The sequence below is a fragment of the Trachypithecus francoisi genome, unplaced genomic scaffold (genome assembly GCF_009764315.1).
Source record: "Trachypithecus francoisi isolate TF-2019V2 unplaced genomic scaffold, Tfra_2.0 Lachesis_group13, whole genome shotgun sequence".
Classification (NCBI taxonomy): Eukaryota; Metazoa; Chordata; class Mammalia; order Primates; family Cercopithecidae; genus Trachypithecus; species Trachypithecus francoisi.
This window is the reverse complement of record NW_022681458.1, coordinates 17,613,151-17,629,299: the sequence shown is the minus strand read 5'-3', so window position 1 is coordinate 17,629,299 and position 16,149 is coordinate 17,613,151.

Genomic DNA, 16,149 nt, shown 5'->3' with positions numbered 1-16,149 from the left:
TATGAGGCACTGCCATGAGTCAGGGTCACCCAGCTTCAGGACAGTCTTCTGGTGTACTTAAAATCCTCATTTTTCATACACAAAACTAAGATTGAGGGAAGCTAGTTACTTATTATGTCACACAACCTGCATGATGTGTAGAATCCAGCTCTGTGGCTCTCAACTTGGTTCTCTTTCTTTAAACTACCATAAACACATTAAATCCTAAACTAATAACTAAGTATTAGTTTTCAAAAGAACAATCTATGAGCCAACTTGATTAAGTATTTTTAAAGTCTAATTCAAATTAAAATCTTTTTTTTATTTTCAGTTAACTAATTATTGAACTAGATAAGAATATTTTCCTAAATGAGACTGGTACTCGGTTTGTTGGAGTCTCTGGAAGGAACAGCAAAGCCTTTGGGAAGCTCCAGGGTGTCATAGAAAGGAGAAGCCTTGGCCTCAATTTCTAGTCACACTAGCTACTAGCTAAGGGCTTTGGTGCTGTTTACCCCACTCCCCTGAGTTTGTTTCCTTATCTGGAAAATGGAGATTATAGTCCCTGCCTGATGCAGTTAAGGTTAAGATGAAATGAGATAATGCACGTAAAGTGTGTCGTACAATACTTGGCATATGTTGGAAACCTAAAAATACTCATTTTCTTCTTGATATTTATCTTTATTTTCTATATTTTCTATTTCTACTCCCTAATGCATTTGTCTGTTATACTCCTAAAGCTCATGTCCTTAATGTCTCCTTGGATGATATGTGAAGCTAATAGTTTAATGGCTTAGAGAAGTGATTTTCAAGCTGTGAGCCATGGGAGCTCGGTGGAGGTTAGGGGGTGGAGGTGGGGACTTGGAGGGAAGGAAAGCCATGGGGCTCCAGTCCTTTCATTAACAAGTTTGCTTGTCTCCACATTTGCCAATGACTTTGTTGAGAAAAATGTTTTCCTGGGCTTCATGGGCCATTTAAATTGTGAACTCCCAGGGACACAGTGCTTAGCCTAAGCCATCAGTGCTTCAAAATAGGCATTTCTGTTATTGAGATTCTGTATTTTTGAGATGTATTTTGAGGTAGGCTTAAGGGTGAAGACATTTGGCTGAAGTCAGCAATAAGTTGCAACCTCAGGGTCAATCCTGATTAGTGTACAATGCATAATACAGACAATCGATGAAAAGAGGGGCAATGTGGGGTGCATGCGAGCAGGAGAAACTCAAGTGTTCTGAGAATGTTCATCATGAGCTTCATAAATTTTTAAATTCAGAGTATGTATGCTTGCTCTCATTCCCAATCACCCTGCCATGTTATCCAAGGCCTGTTTGTTTCTTTTTTGGCGCTGTTCTCTCTTTTGGTAAATGGAACATCATTTCATTCACCATTCCCATTTCCCGTATCCCAAATGAAAGAAGAAAAATTGAAAGTAATCAGTCCTATTCTTGTGTTAACTGGAAAAATGATGTCCTGAGTTGTAATAGGACAACCGAAAATCCTTGTTATTTTCCCTCAATGGCTTTAAAAATATTTCCATTATGTCTTTTTCATAATCAAGTTGTAGACATTCTGTGTACCCTTGGCCTTTTAAAAAAAGATGAACTTTTGTACTTGTTGAAAATGTAATGGAAACATTAGATGCATCAGACTCATCATTACATCAGCCTTGAGAATAAGTCTGACCAAGATACCGAAACCTCAAATAATTCATTAGTGGGCTTTGGAGGACACATGTGCCCTTCTCCCCTCAACATAAAGCACTCTGGGGAGGATTCTGCTTAATTTCTGTACCTATCACAGAACAGTTTCCCTTTTCTCCTTTCTGAAGGCTCTTGGTGTTGAAGGAATAACATCTATTCTATTTCTCTCTTTTGTTCTTTCTTTTTCCTCTGCCATTTCGAAGTTATATAACTCATGTTTTCCAAGTTGAAATGATGACATTTTTATAGCCTTAATCTTCTATGTTTTGCAGAAAATCTAGATTCCCAAAAATAAAAGCTCTCTGCCTAGTTATTTCTGGGAATTTCTTGTTTGTGGTATACAACCACAAACAAGTGGAATCCACAACTTTCTTCCTATCCTGTATCTTCCTCTGTATTCTCTGGACTTTGTATCTACACACTAGGTCGGCAGGACCTCATACTCTCATTTCTGGAGCACTGGGAAGGATTGGTGAGGCAGCAGCTGTATCTATTCTTTGTCAACCAAGGTTTCAACTTAGTGAGGCCACTGTCTAGGCCTGTCACCTGCTTGGAATTACTGTGTGTGTGTGTGTGTGTGTGTATGTGTGTGTGTGTCTGTGTGTGCACGCATGTTTGTAATAGTCATAATGAGTGTAGGGAAGTCATGGGAGGGGTATGGTTATCTGCCTTGTGAGGGACACTTTTAATTATTTACATTTGTGGAATATTTCATATTTTGTGTATATTCTTTATAGGTTTTCCTCTGTATACTTTTGTGTCATAAGAAAGAAAAGCATAAGTTTCTTCATTACAAAATAAGCATAAAATAGTCTTTTTTAAAAATCCAAGCCAGAACACTATCTGGAAAACAGTATAAACTCAGATTGGAAGAGGTTATGATGATATATTAAATAACCAAAAACAGGTGGCGATATAAATGTGTTTGGTAATGAGACCCGTACCAGTCAGGGTTTGGGTAAGAAAACAGATGGCATATTCAAATAGGGTAATTTAAGGCGAGTTTACTTAAAAAAGAAAAAGACTATGCTACTTACAGAGGCATGGGCAAGCTTTCAAGGAAACGAGGTGCAATGCAAGACCTCTGGGCTGAAGAGAGTGAGAAGCAGCACACATACTGGGTCTGAAGGCACATGGAGGAGGCAGAGACTGGAATCTGGAAAGAGGAGGGGGGTGGAGAAGACTCTTGGACAGGACCTGGCCTTTGATGGAGAGACACAGGCAACCCACGGTGACCAGGCCTCAGGACAATAGAGAAAGGACAATGTCACCTCACTTTCTTCCCATGCTTTCATCTTCTGCCAGTACCTCTAGAAAATCAGAGACAAGAGAAGACAAAGGAGACCCCGGAGACTTCCATATGGTTCAACCTCCTGGGGCATGGAGAGAGCAGAAAAGATATAGCACGGCTCAAGGGAAGAGGTTTCCAGTAAAAAATATTTAACCAAGACTTTTTATTTCTCATTTCTAGTCCAATTTATAAGCAAGGCAGACATCATAACAAACTTTAGTAGTAGACTATCAGAGAAGTAAAGAGATCCCTATTTGGAAATGCCAACAATAGAAAGTCTTTGGCCGGGTGAGGTAGCACACACCTGTAATCCCAGCACTTTGGGAGGCCGAGGCAGGCAGATCTCGAGGTCAGGAGATCGAGACCATCCTGGCTAACACAGTGAAACCCCATCTCTACTAAAAATATGAAAAATAAGCCAGGCGTGGTGGTGGGCGCTTGTAGTCCCAGCTACTCGGGGAGGCTGAGGCAGGAGAATGGCGTGAACCTGGGAGGCGGAGCTTGCAGTGAGCCGAGATCATGCCTCTGCACTCCAGCCTGGGTGACAGAGGGAAACTCAGTCTCAAAAAAAAAAAAAAAAGAAAGTCTTCATTATAAGCAATTATAAACATGCATGTGAGGCACTCAGAAGTCCACAAAGCATTTAAAAGTATTTCCTACTGAACATTCCCAAAAAAAAAAGACATAGTAAAGCCAAATTAAAAGATTATTTTCTCCATTTTGTAAATAATGAAACTGAAGCAAGGAGAGTTTAAGCGATACGCCAAAATATATAGACAACAACTTTTCAAATGGACTAAGTTTTCATTCAGTGATTTTTACTTTTGACTTCTATTTGTATTTTGCTGCACCATTCCCAGGGGACAGAATTAAACATATACCCGAAGTTTTTAACCATCCAAACTTCAGCAAATATTCTTATAAGAATGTATCTGTAGGCAGAGAATATCTGCTCCTGTGTCAAAGTGAGTTTCATTACACCAATGCCTCCAGAAGAAGAACAACTAGAGTCCAGAAGCTTTAAGGGCTAACGTAGACCTTTACTGAAGATCTGGTTTAGGAGAGCACAAAGGGAGAAGAAAATTATAGCACACACCACAAAGTAAAACCTCACGAAAGTCTTGTTTCCAATCATCTATTTAAAACTCTACCCCAATCTCTCCATTATCCTTGTAGACAAATAAAGCAAGAAATAATTATCCCCAAAAGTGGCAGAAAGTGGTGATACCTGTAAAGACATTCATAATAAAAATTAGGTTTGCCGGTGTCACATGTAAAATGGCCATTGGTCATTAATGTCACTCATGTCTTTAGTGCACACCTCTACAGAAATGATTACACAATGATCTTCATTTCTTGGCGGTCCCATTGAGTTATTTCTTGTTGCTAATACCGTTGATACCTCAGTATCGATGGAAAATTGGTTCCAGGACTCCCACAGATGTCAAAATCCAGAAACGCCCAAGTCGCGTATATAAAATGGCATAACAGGCTGGATGCAGTGACCCACTCCTATAATCCCAGCACTTTGGGAGGCTGAGGCAGGCAGATCACTTGAGGTCAGGCGTTCAAGACCAGCCTGGCCAATATGGTTGAACTTTGTCTCTACTAAAAATACAAAATTTGCCAGGCGTGGTGGTGGGCACCTGTAATCCCAGTTACTTGGGAGGCTGTGCCTGGAGAATCGCTTGAACCCGGGAGGTGGAGGTTGCAGTGAGTCTAGATTGCACCACTGCACTCCAGCCTAGGAGACAGAGCTAAACTCTGTCTCAATAAATACATAAAATAAAATGGCATAGTATTTGCATATAACCTATGCACATCCTCCTATCCACTCCAAATTATCTCTAGATTACTTATAATACTGAATACAATGTAAATGCTATATAAATAATTGTTATGTTGTATTGTTTAGGGACTAGTGTCAAGGAAAAATGTCTGTACATGCTCAGTACAGACATAACCATTAATTTTTTTTTCCTGGTTATTCTTGACCTGTGGTTGGCTCAATCTGCGGATGCAGAACTCTCAGACATGGAGGGCTGACTTTGTGCGTATGCGTTGCAGGGTGGGGGTCGGGGTGGGAATTTCTTCTAATTCTCAGGATCAGAAGTTATTTTTCTTTGTTCTTTCTTATACAGGCATTCAAAGGTAGCTTAAGCTTAATGCAGCATGGCAGACATACCCAGCATTTTTAGTCCAAATCAGATCTTTGTCTAAAACTTATTTTAAAATGTCAATTTATCATCTATTAGCAGCTGTCTAAAGAGATTACAAGACATACTCATACTTCTTTTTACTTTGCTCTTGCTTTTTCCAGTAAGAGTTGTTCAAACGTTTGGCATAAATGTTATTAGCAGAAGAGACATTTCATCTCTAGGCAGAGACTGCAAAACTCACTGAGGAGTATAGGGAGGTTTTGCTTTATTAATTACCATATATATTTAGCTCATGATTTAGAAGTAATGCTTCTTTTAAATCAATTTTATACTGCCAAGAAAGGTCTGCCAAAGAAGAATAAAGAAGCATTTCTTAGATCAAGAAAGAGACTGCGCGTAAAAACAGCTTGAAATCTAGTTATGACTCTTAGGAAGGAATTCCACCCAGGCATTAAAAGCACAAAAAACTATGTCTTATATGATCTAACTTTAAAGTATGATACATATTTATACAATAGTCTAGTGTTTTTTATTTCCCTTGGCAATACTATAAGAAAATAAAAATACTATAAATGGTAATTAATATCAGTTGATGTTTACTTTGCTTTCTGAATTTCTTATGAGTATGTGTTTTACAATCACAAAAACAGATATAATTTATCCTTTAAAGAAAACTATAAAGCACTATCCTGAAGGCTAATTTCAAACCTAGTAAATGAACCTGGGGTGTATAAGCAGCCAAACAATTCCTCATGGAGAGACAGTGCCTAAAATAGGCCTGGCAGAATGAAAAAGAGAGAACAATCCCCGCTTCTGGAAAGAACATTATAATTGAGACAGTTTGAAGACAAAAGGAGAGTGAACACAGTATAAGAACATCAAAATGCTACATTTTATTGCTGTTTGATGTAGAACAGATGACATTATGCAGCTCAAAATATATTCTGATGTTTTACTAGCGAACATCAAACCTCTCTCCTTGTGGATCTAAATGCTATTTTTAGATGTTATATACTTAAGGTGCATGGTCTATCTAGGGTCAGATTCTCTTAAAAAACTGTCTTTAAAAAACTCTACTTGTGTAGATCATGGCTTTTATCTAGAAAAGCAAATCATTCCTTATTTTGTTAGAAAAAAATCTGATTTTATAATATTTTAAACAATAGTGTAAATTACAGTGCTTAAAATCTGATCAAGATAACAAATGGCTTAGGCTGTGAAAAATTTACTCTGGACTGCCCTAGAGGAAGTCAGGTATTTATGGTTAAGGTTACACAGATTTGATATAGAATCTTAAATTAGTAATGGGCTTTACATCAATATATTTAGGATGTTCATACTTCAGTTGAACACCTTGAAATTTTTGAGGGATTTACCCATGATTTAATTAGTGACAAAAAAATCACTATATATAGTACGTGGTCTTTTAAGTCCTTTCAAATCTGGGTATTTCTTTCAAGTGTCATTTATTAGCACACCTTTTAAAAATACACCATAGGTGTGGGATATTTGGGCTCCAGTGAAAACAAATGAGAAACATGAGAACTTAAAGGATCCAAGGGTTCTTCTAATTCAGATTCTTTGCTTTAAAGGTGTGGAAACTCTGGCTCAATAGGATTTGGGGGACTCCAAGTGTCCCCCTTTGTCCTTCTTTGGTAATCAAAATATCCAGAGGGATGTCAAATGAATGCCCTAACTGCTCAAGCCCAGACCCAAAAGAGACTAAAGAGACTTCCAGAGTAACTAGTGGATGGAAGGTGGTGTGACCAAGCTAGTATTCCTTCCACCATCAGGGTTCTAGAGAAATCTTCCGTGATTTCCTCCTTCCCTGACCCTGGAAGCTGCCCTAGAGTTCTCTTCATTCTGATCTCTGACGGCTAAACCTTTTTCATGATTTTGAAAGCAGGTAGAACACGGCTGTCTCATAATTCTCAGGGAGCTACATTAAACACTTTTTTTTTTTTTTTTTTGAGATGGAGTCTCGCTCTGTCACCCAGGCTGGAGTGCAGTGGCGCGATTTCGGCTCACTGCAAGCTCCGCCTCCCAGGTTCACACCATTCTCCTGCCTTAGCCTCCTGAGTAGCTGGGACTACAGTCGCCCGCGACCACGCCCGCCTAATTTTTTGTATTTTTAGTAGAGACGGGGTTTCACTGTGGTCTCGATCTCCTGACCTCGTGATCCACGCGCTTCGGCCTCCCAAAGTGCTGAGATTACAGGCATGAGCCACCGCGCCGGCCCATTAAACACTTTTTAAGTTTTGTAGACATACTTTATAACTGATCTTTTAAGGTAGTTGCTTTATCTCAATATCTTAAACTTTCTGATTTATCCCTAGGATAACAGGTTGACACTTTAGTATGAAGATTTTTATTCTTAAAAGAAAATATGACCCAATTAATATCTGTGGACACTGTGTTCTCATCTATCTCACGAGATTTTTCTCTTCACCACAAAAATTGCTTATCAATTTACTTTGATGCTTTATTCTCTTTTATTTAAAAGCTGTTAATTCACTAGTACTTTTTAACTGTCTGGAGTCAATTCCTTTACAGACTTGACATAGCAAGTTACCTTTTATTAACAGCTAAATAAATTCTGGACAATTCAAAACAGATGAATGTTTACAACTACAGCATTGGATGATTGAACCGACACACCTGATTCTATTAGATCCTGTCCTGAGTCACACCCAACACACCTATCTCTGAGAATAATGGAGAAACGAATGCAAAGAGGTCATGTAACAGTGAACTTGCTCACACACCAAATACATTGCTACTACAACTGGCATCTGAGAACACCATCATACAAAGACTTTCTATAACCAAGGAACCCACACAGAGTCTTCATTCCTTAAAGTACCAACAATAAAAAAGTTGCAATAAACTATAAACATTAAAGTCTCATCCTTCAGGGGAAAGAATAAATTTGCCAAAAAAAAGTCACAAATAAAAAATAAATTCAAGAATAATTATAACAAATAGTCTACCCAAATGAGGAGGAACTAGAAAAAGAATTCTTGTAATATGACAAAACAAACAGGGTTCTATAATTCCCCCAAAAGATCACACTAGCTCTCTAGCAATGAATACAAACCAAGATACAATCTCAGAAACACAAGATTAAAAAAATCAAAAGGGGATGGGCGTGGTGGCTCATGCCTGTAATCCCAGCACTTTGGGAGGCCAAGGAGGGTGGATCACAAGGTCAGGAGATTGAGACCATCCTGGCTAACACTGTGAAACCCCATCTCTACTAAAAAAAAAAAAAAAGCAAAAACAAAATTCGCTGGGCATGGTGGCAGGTGCCTGTAGTCCAGCTACTCGGGAGGCTGATGTGGGAGGATGGCATGAACCCAGGAGGCAGAGCTTGCAGTGAGCCAAGATTGTCCCACTACACTCCAGCCTGTGTGACAGAGTGACACTCCATCAAAAAAAAAACAAAACAAAAAACAAAAACAAACTAAAGCTTGATTATTAAGCTACTCAAGAAGATTCCAGAGAAAGGGGAATACCAACATAAAGAAATTTTTTAAAAAACAAATTTTCCAGATAGTTTTTTAAAAAAATTATAGATAGATATTTGTTTTAAAAAATGGTCAGAACTTCTTCAAATGAAAGACATATTTAGGTAATTACAAAATGTAGTGGAAAGTTTTAACAAGAGACTAGACTAAGTAGAAGAAAGAATTTTAGAGCTCAAAGACAAGGCTTTTGAATTACCCCAAGTGGACAAAAATGAACAAGAATAAAAAGAAATGAACAAAAGTCTCCAAGAAATATGAGATTATGTAAAATGGCCAAAGCTGAGTAATTGGTGTTCCTGAGGGAGAAGAGAAAACCAACAGTTTGGAAAACGTATTTCAGGGAACAATTGAGGAAAACTTCCCTCAGATATTTAGATATCCAGATACAAAAAGCTCAAATTATTCCTTGGAGATTCATTGCAAAAAGGACATCACTAAGGCATATAGTCATCAGGCTATCTAAAGTCAATATGAAGGAAAGGATTCTAAGAGCAGTGAGACAAAAGCATCAAGTAACCTACAAAGAAAAACCTATCAGACTAACAGCAGAAATCTCAGCAGAAATCTTACAAACCAGAAGGGATTCGGGTTCTGTCCTTACCTCCTTAAACAGAATAACTGTCAGCCAAGAATTTTGTATTCAGCAAAATTAAGTTGCATAATCAAAAAAGAAATAAAATCATTTTCCAACTAGAAAATGCTAAGGGAATTTGTCACCACCAGACTAACCCTACAAGAAATTATAAAAGGAGTTCTAAATTTTGAAATAAAACATAAACGCTCACCAGAAGAGAACCTCTTGAAAGCGTAAAACTCATAGGACCTATAAAACAATAACACAGTGATGAAAATGAAGTATCTAGGTAACAACATGATAACTGGAAGAATACTTCACATCTCAGTTTTAACATAGACTAAATTATCTAAATATTCCACTTAAAAGATACAGACTGGCAGAATGAGTTGAAAAAAAATCACAAACCAAATACTTGCTGCCTTCAAGAGACTCATCTAACATGTAAGGATTCATATAAACTCAAGGTAAAGGGGTCCAAAAAAATATTCCATGCAAAAGAAAACCAAAAGTGAGTAAGAGTAACGATTCTTAGATTAGGTAAAAGAGACTTTAAAGCAACAACAGTAAAACAAAACAAAACAAAAATATTATATAAATGATAAAAGAATCAATCCAAAAAGAAGATGTTACAATCCCATATTTATGTGTATCTAACTATGGAGGTCCCAGATTCATAAAACAATTACTATTAGACCTAAGAAATGAGATAGACAGCAACACAATAATAGTGGGGGACTTCAGCACTCTACTGACAGCACTAGACAGATCATCAAGACAGAAAGTCAACAAAGAAACAACGTATATAAAGTATACTCTAGAACACACTAGTTGTGGAGTGTAGTTTAAATATCCATAAATATTTACAGATATTTATAGAATATTCTACCCAAGAACTACAGAATATACATACTTCTCATCAGCACACAGAACATTCTTAAAGATTGACCAGATTATAGGCCACAAGACAAGTCTTAATAAATTTTAAAAAATTGAAATAATATCAAATATCTTCCCAGACCACTGTGGAGTAAAACCAGAAATTAGCTCCAAAAGGAACCCCCTAACCTGTACAGATACATGGAAATCAATCTGTTCCAGAATGATTTTTGGGTTAACAATGAAATCAATATAGACATTTAAAAATTTCTTGAAATGAATGACAATAGTGATACAAGTTACCAAAACCTCCAGGATACAGCACAAGCAGTGCTAAGAGGAAAGTGTATAGCACTAAATGCCTGCATCAAAAAGTCTGAAACATCAAAAATTGGCAATTAACTTTACACCTCAAGGAACTAGAGAAATAAGAACAAACCAAACCCAAAGCTAAGAGAAGAAAAGAAATAACAAAGATTAGAGAGGAAATAAATGAAATTGAAACAAAAAAAATAAAAGACCAATGAAAAAAAGTTCATTCTTTGCAAACTGATAGAGCATTAGCTAGATTAACCAAGAAAAGAAGAGAGAACATCAAACTTCTCTCAATTAGAAATGAAAATGGAGACAGTACAACTGAACTCACAGAAACAAAAGGATCATTTGAGACTACTATGGACACCTCTATGCACATAAACTAGAAAATCTAGAGGAAAGGGATACATTGTTGGAAACATACAACCTTCTTACACTAAAATCAGGAAAAAATAGAAACCCTGAACAGACCAACAGCAAGCAGTGAAACCGAATCAGTAACAAAACAACTGACAACTAAAAAAGCCCAGGGCCAAATAGATTCACAGATGAATTCTACCAGATATTCAAAGAAGAATTGGTATCAATCCTACTGAAACTATTCCAAAAGATTGAGAAAGTTGAAATCCTTCCTAACTCATTCTATGAAGCCAGTATCACCCTGCTACCAAAGCCAATAAAGGGCATAACAATAAAAGAAAACTATAGGTCAGTATCCCTGATGAACAAAAATACAAAAATCTTTCACAAAATCCTAGCTAACCAAATCCAACAGCACAGCAATAGGATAACACACCATCATCAAGTGAATTTCATACCAGGGATGCAGGGATGGTTTAACATATGCAAGTTAATCGATGTGATACATCACACAAACAATTAAAAACAAAAGACATATGATTATCTCAATAGATGCTGAAAAGCATTCCGTAATATCCGGTATCCATTTATGATGAAAAACCCTCAACAAACTAAGCATAGAAGGGACATACCTCAAAATAATAAAAGCCATATATGTCAAACCCACAGCCAACATCATAGTGAATAGGGAAAAGTTGAAAGGATTTTCCTTGAGAACTAGAATGAGGAAAGGATTCCCACTTTCACCACTTCTACTCAACATAGTACTGGAAGTCCTAACTGAAGCAATCAGAAAAGAGAAATAAATAAAAGGCATCATTGAAATTGAAAAAGATTAAGTCAAACTATTTCTATTCACCGGTGATATAATTGCATACCTAGAAAACCCTAAAGACTCCTGCAAAAGACTGATATGATAAATAAATTCGGTAATGTACACAAATCAGTGGCACTGCTCTACATCAACAACTAAGCTGAGAATCAAATCAAGAACTCAATCCATTTTACAATAACTGGAAAAATAGAAATAAAATACCTTGAAATATCCTGTAACAAAGAGATGAAAGATCTCTACAAGGCGAACTACAAAACGGTGCTGAAAGAAGTCACAGGGGATACAAACAAATGAAAACACAGGCTCATGAATTGGAAGAATTAATATCATGAAAATGACAATGCTGCCAAAAGCAATTTACAGAATCAATGCAATTCCTATCAAAATACCAACATCATTTTCCATACAAATAGAAAAAGCAATCCTAAAATTCACATGGAACCAAAAAAGAGCCTGAATAGCTAAAGCAGTCCTAAGCAAGAAGAACAATCTGGAGGCAACACATTACCTCACTTCAAATTATACTACAAGACCATAGTTACCAAAATAGCATAGTACTGGCATAAAAGTAGACAGACCAATGGGACAGAATAGAAAACCCAGAAATAAAGCCAAAATACAAACAGCCAATTGACCTTCAACAAGCATATAAATACATAAGTTGGGGAAAAGATATCCTACTTAATGAATGCAGCTGGGAAAACTGGATAGCCACATGTAGAAGAATGACACTGGATCCCTATCTCTCACCTTATGCCAAAATCAAGTCAAGATGGATAAAAGACAAATCTAAGACATGCAACCACAAAAATTCTAAAAGAAACCTAGGGAAAACTCTTTTGGACATTGGCCTATGCAAAGAATTTATGGCTAAGATCCTAAAAACAGATGCAACAAAAATAAAATAAATGAATAAATATAACTTAATTAAACTAAAAAGCATCTATAAGCAAAAGAAATAATCATCAGAGTAAACAGACAACACACAGAATGGGAGAATATATTTGCAAACCATGCATCTGGGCTAATATCCAGAATGTACAAGGAGCTCAAACAAAAATCAGCAAGAAAAACAAATTCCATAAAAAGTGTACAAATGACATCAACAGACATTTCTCAAAAGAAGATACACAAATGTCCAACAGGCAGATGAAAAAGCCCTCAACATGACTAATCATCAGAAAAATGAAAATTAAAACCACAATGAGGTAGCATTTTACCCTTGCAAGAATGGCCGTTATTAAAAAGTCAAAAAACAGTAGATGTTGATATAGATGTGGTGAAAAGGAAATGATTACACACTGCTGGTGGGAATGTAAATTAGTACAACCTCTATGGAAAATAGTATGGAGATTTCTTAAAGAATCAAAAGTAGGCCGGGTGCAGTGACTCATGCCTGTAATCCCAACACTTTGGGAGGCTGAGGCGGGTAGATCACCTGAGGCCAGGAGTTCGAGACCAGCCTGGCCAACATGGTGAAACCCCATCTGTACTAAAAATACAAAAAATTAGCTGGGCATGGTGGTGGGCACCTGTAATCCCAGACTCAGGAGGCTAAGTCAGGAGAATTGCTTGAACCCAGGAGGTGGTGGTGGTTTCAGTGAACTGAGCTCGTGCCACTGCACTCCAGCCTGGGCAACGGAGTGAGACTCCATCTCAAACAAACAAACAAACAAAAAACAAAAGTAGATCTGCTATTCACTATGGCAATCCCACTACTGCATATCTACCCAAAGAAAAAGAAGTCACTACATCAAAAAGACACCTGCACACGTATGTTTATAGCAGCACAATTCACAATTTCAGGATATGGAAGCAACCTAAGCACCTACCAACCAAGGAATGGATATAGAAAATGTGGTATATATATATACCATGGAATTCTATTCAGCCACAAAAAGAAGAAAATAATGTCTTTTGAACCAGCTTAGGTGAAGCTTGAGACCATTACTCTAAGTGAAGTAACTCATGAATGAGAAACCAAATTCTGTATGTTCTCACTTATAAGTAGGAGCTAAACTATGGGTATGCAAAGGCATACAGAGTGGTATAATGAACTATAGAGACTCAGAATGGGGAGGGAAGGAGGAGGTTGAGAGACAAAAAACTATATATGAGGTACATTGTGCCCTACTCAGATGATGGGTGGACTAAAATCTCATATTTCACTACTATACAATTCATACCTATAATGAAAAAGCACTTGTACCCCCAAAGCTTTGAAATAAAAAATATTTTTTAAAAAATTTGAAAATCTACCATCAGAGAATACTATAAACACCTCTACACAAATAAACTAGAAAATCTAGAAGAAATGGATAATTTCCCGGACACTTACACTCTCCCAAGACTAAACCAGGAAGAAGTTGAATCCCTGAATAGACCAATAGCAGGCTCTGAAATTGAGGCAATAATTAATAGCCTACCAACCAAGAAAAGTCCAGGGCCAGATGGATTCACAGCTGAATTCTACCAGAGGTACAAGAAGGAGCTGGTACCATTCCTTCTGAAACTATTCCAATCAATAGAAAAAGAGGGAATCCTCCCTAACTCTTTTTATGAGGCCAACATCATCCTGATACCAAAGCCTGGCAGAGACACAACAAAAAAAGAAAATTTTAGACCAATATCCCTGATGAACATCGATGCAAAAATCCTCAATAAAATACTGGCAAACCGGATTCAGCAGCACATCAAAAAGCTTATCCGCCATGATCAAGTGGGCTTCATCCCTGGGATGCAAGGCTGGTTCAACATTTGCAAATCAATAAACGTAATCCAGCATATAAACAGAACCAAAGACAAGAACCACATGATTATCTCAATAGATGCAGAAAAGGCTTTTGACAAAATTCAACAGCCCTTCATGCTAAAAACGCTCAATAAATTCGGTATTGATGGAACGTACCTCAAAATAATAAGAGCTATTTATGACAAACCCACAGCCAATATCATACTGAATGGGTAAAAACTGGAAAAATTCCCTTTGAAAACTGGCACAAGACAGGGATGCCCTCTCTCACCACTCCTATTCAACATAGTGTTGGAAGTTCTGGCTAGGGCAATCAGGCAAGAGAAAGAAATCAAGGGTATCCAGTTAGGCAAAGAGGAAGTCAAATTGTCCCTGTTTGCAGATGACATGATTGTATATTTAGAAAACCCCATCATCTCAGCCCAAAATCTCCTTAAGCTGATAAGCAACTTCAGCAATGTCTCAGGATACAAAATCAATGTGCAAAAATCACAAGCATTCTTATACACCAGTAACAGACAAACAGAGAGCCAATTCATGAATGAACTCCCATTCACAATTGCTTCAAAGAGAATAAAATACCTAGGAATCCAACTTACAAGGGATGTAAAGGACCTCTTCAAGGAGAACTACAAACCACTGCTCAGTGAAATCAAAGAGGACACTAACAAATGGAAGAACATACCATGCTCATGGATAGGAAGAATCAATATCGTGAAAATGGCCATACTGCCCAAGGTTATTTATAGATTCCATGCCATCCCCATCAAGCTACCAATGACTTTCTTCACAGAATTGGAAAAAACTGCTTTAAAGTTCATATGGAACCAAAAAAGAGCCCGCATTGCCAAGACAATCCTAAGTCAAAAGGACAAAGCTGGAGGCATCACGCTACCTGACTTCAAACTATACTACAAGGCTACAGTAACCAAAACAGCGTGGTACTGGTACCAAAACAGAGATATAGACCAATGGAACAGAACAGAGTCCTCAGAAATAATACCACACATCTACAGACATCTGATCTTTGACAAACCTGAGAGAAACAAGAAATGGGGAGAGGATTCCCATTTAATAAATGGTGCTGGGAAAATTGGCTAGCCATAAGTAGAAAGCTGAAACTGGATCCTTTCCTTACTCCTTATACGAAGATTAATTCAAGATGGATCAGAGACTTAAATGTTAGACCTAATACCATAAAAACCCTAGAAGAAAACCTAGGTAGTACCATTCAGGACATAGGCATGGGCAAGGACTTCATGTCTAAAACACCAAAAACAATGGCAGTAAAAGCCAAAATTGACAAATGGGATCTAATTAAACTAAAGAGCTTCTGCACAGCAAAAGAAACTACCATCAGAGTGAACAGGCAACCTACAGAATGGGAGAAAATTTTTGCAATCTACTCATCTGACAAAGGGCTAATATCCAGAACCTACAAAGAACTCAAACAAATTTACAAGAAAAAAACAAACAACCCCATCAAAAAGTGGGCAAAGGATATGAACAGACATTTCTCAAAAGAAGACATTCATACAGCCAACAGACCCATGAAAAAATACTCATCATCACTGGCCATCAGAGAAATGCAAATCAAAACCACAATGAGATACCATCTCACACCAGTTAGAATGGCAATCATTAAAAAGTCAGGAAACAACAGGAGAGGATGTGGAGAAATAGGAACACTTTTACACTGTTGGTGGGATTGTAAACTAGTTCAACCATTATGGAAAACAGTATGGTGATTCCTCAAGGATCTAGAACTAGATGTACCATATGAC